Genomic DNA, 3714 nt, shown 5'->3' with positions numbered 1-3714 from the left:
AGCTGCAGATCATAAAGCCAGCAAACAGTGAGAACACAGTAATCCGTACGAAGGTAAGCTGTGTTTAGATGGGCTCTGGAACCTGCTAGTTTAGTAATTGCTAACCGCTAGTGCTAACAACCACTCACGCATGTAATGTACTTTTAACTAGCTGCTATGTGTTTTAAAGGTGTAGTTAGTAATGTTAACTGCCAACCCTCGGGTTTCTCACGTATTTGAGCCTTTTCCCGCTGCCGTTTTTATTATTTTCCCGTAAAAGATCCCAACCTTTAAGGAAAGAAACAATGTAGGCTATAAAATAAAACCGTGCATCTTTAACTTCCAGAATGAAAATGCAGGGAACACACTCTCATTGACATAGGGATACTGTGGAAAGTTATATTTGGTCGTCTTACAGCCGCGATGCAAGCTAGCCAATGACTCTTTATCTCTGACACTTGGTCTCCGTGGTTGCGCCTCCAGGCAGGAAAGCGGTGGAAAGTTCACCCATTTTCTATGTTTTTCCCATGGCGATCATGTGTTGCGCTGTTACAGCCCACAATACAGCAACGGTTTACCATGGTTGAAATCAAGTTAAGGTGAAATTAATCAAATTAAAACACAGCTGAGAGGGAGTACAGTATGCGGTAGTCATAGGCAGTAGTCTGAGCAGAGGTAAAGGAGGCCATCAACATGGCCGCCACGCAAAGTAATTATGTCATGACGCCCGAGCCCTATATACTTCTTAATGGTCTTCATAGCAGTAGTTAGTAGTAGTAATTTCCAAACATGGTTGAACCACCTCAATATCCTACTGAGTTCCTCTGCAGTTAAATTCAGCTCATTAATAACGCTCCAATTCACAGGACATTTCATCTCAAGGCACCTTTGAAAGACCATACAGTCAGTTTGGTTGAAAATTTTGTCAAGGAGAAGCATCTGATTGAATCGAGTTATTGACTTCGAGGACACGTAAGCAAAACACCCTGGTCTCTTACCTGTTGCCTGATGCAGGAGTTCTCATTCTCTTCTGACTAAATAACTTTATTGCATTTATGTCTGTCACAGATGAAACACTTCTTGCTATCTGAAAATGATTTGTGGCCACAGGTGTATACAATTAGGCACCTAGGCAAGCAGACTGTTTTTAAAAGCATTTCTGAAAGAATGGGTTGCTCTCAGGAGCTCAGCGAATACCAGCATGGACCTTTGATAGGGGGCCACCAATTTGTGAACACTTTTCCAATTTGTGCAACAAATTCAGTTGTGGAATTTTCTCATTTCTAAATATTCCACAGTAAACTGTCAGCTTTCTCATTAGAAAATGGAAGTGTTTGGGAATGACAGAAACTCACCTATGAAGTGGTAGGCCATGTAAAATGACAAATCAAGGTTATCGGATGCTGAATGGAATAGTGTAAAGAGGTCATCAGCTTTTTTCAGAGTAAATCAATATAAAACTCAAAACTAAATGTGGCCTTCAGATTGGTTCAAGAACAGCACACAAAGAGCTTTGTGGAATGGGTTTACATAGTAAGCAGCTGCAACACCAAGGGCAAAGCAAAGCATCAGATGCAGAGGTGTAAAGCAAACTGCCCCTGGACTCCAGAGTATTAGAGACGCATTCTCTGAGGGATAAATTGCATTTCTCCAAATAGGAACCCAATGGATGACTCTGGGTTGGTGGTTGTCAGGAAAACAGCACTTGTCTTACTGACTGTGCTAAATGTAAAGTTTGGTGGAGGGGGGGTTATGGTGTGGAGTTGTTCAGGGGCTGGGCTTGGCCCCTCAGTTACAGTGAAAGGAACTCTGAAAGCTTCAGCATACCAATACATTTTTGACAATTCCTTCCTCCCAACTTTTTTGAAATAGTTAGAAGCTCACTCCTTCCTTTCCAACATGACTGTGGACCAGCCACAAAGCAAGTTCCATAAAGACATGGATGGTGTGGGAGATTTGAGTGTAGGGTGAATGAACATGACTGGCCTGCACAGAGTCCTGACCTTATCCTGATAAAAACCTTTGGGATAAATTAGAGTTGAGAAGGAATGTCAGGCCTTCTCAACTAGCCTCCTCAACAAGCTTGAGGAAACCTTTCCAGAAGAGTTGAAGTTCTTCAAGCTGCAAAGGGTGAACTGACATCCTATTGAGCTCTTTGGATGAGGAACGGGACCTCACTGAATTTTATTATGGGTGAGTGAACTTTTGGCAATATAGTGTATTATAAAAAATCATGATGTATTTAAAATAGCGTGGAGCTCATGTGATGGACTGACAAAATCTATGCCATCTATGGGGGTGGGGGGTTGGAAGGCCTTGTAGAGGAAAAGCAAGCAAAAATTAGAATCAGAAGTACTGTTTTTTCTAAAAATATTACTTGTGATCATATTCAGACGACAATTTAAATAAAAGATTAAAAGCAATGTTTAGTATTTACCTCCATCTAGTGGAGCACTAAACAATTTACAAATCACAGAAAAAGATATGTAAGAACTATTAAGTATGTGGTAAAATTACATTCTATTCTACTTAAGGTAGGGGACACATCAACCTCTGACACCCTTCTCAGATCAGCTAAAATAATCAATGAACCTGGTGTGACTTCAGGGAAGTAACAGCTGGTAACTGTTCATCATTAGGTCATCAACAGTGTAGACTAATTAACAAACCATCTCTACCGGGGAGACAGACTAGTTGCAGAAATGCATTGCCCTGTTTCTAACATTACGGCAAACTAAACTTCACTGTTATATTGAAAAACCTTATCTATCCAGTAAAAAGCTCATAACCTGATTAATTGTCTCCATCTATTAAAAGCTCCACTGATGTAAACTTATTTTGTTACTGGATAAAGAGTATGGAGGGTTCTCTGTTGCATGAGAGAGTGGAACGTAGAACAATGTTTGGTCTTACTTGCTCATTTTAATGTCCCCTGCAAATGACAACATGGTTTCAGATACATCAAAACTTATTTTATAAAAATAATAATGGATTTTTTTTTCTTATCAAAAAGTCTAATTTGTTACACACTGTTCCATTAAATATGTTAAGGCTTTTCTTCTTTCTAATTATTAAAGAAATGACCACCCTACCTTGACTGAAAGGACAATGAAACAGGTTCTTCCTTTAATAAAAATCTAGTTATAACAAGTAGTCTGGCATTTTAATTTTCATGGTGTTCAAAACACATTTCTGTTAAAAGTATACACAACAAATTAACTACACTAAACTCTCAAGTGTAAAACTGGATCACCTAGGGATGTTTACATGAGGCCTCGTGAAGCGTTTGGGTACACTCGGCAAACTGTACTGATACTGTGTTACTGTCTTGCTCTATAATGACATCTGCTGGACCTTAAATACCATTGCACAATATATTTTTGATGTGAAGGGGATAGTTTTAATGCAGATAGTTAAATTCATTGCTTTGTACTTGTGACAGTGTAATGACAATGAAGTTGAATTCTATTTTAATGGATCAGAAACCAACATGAAAGTTTTTTGTTTTTGCTGCCAAGTCTGACAGCAAAAACAAAGAGCTTTTATGTCTTTTTATTTTTGAACAAATACTTTATTTTATCAGATCAATATTCAAAATCAATGATTAATACAATAAGCCAGAAACAACAAATTCCAACACAACCACACAAAAAATTGAGTAACAATAACCAAACAAGTCGGCGAGCTGAATATCCATGTTTGTTTTTTTTCTTTTCTTTTTTCCTTTTTCTTTTT

Source organism: Cyprinodon variegatus, unplaced genomic scaffold, assembly GCF_000732505.1.
Source record: "Cyprinodon variegatus isolate N-32 unplaced genomic scaffold, C_variegatus-1.0 Scaffold1398, whole genome shotgun sequence".
Classification (NCBI taxonomy): Eukaryota; Metazoa; Chordata; class Actinopteri; order Cyprinodontiformes; family Cyprinodontidae; genus Cyprinodon; species Cyprinodon variegatus.
This window is presented reverse-complemented; position numbering follows the sequence as displayed.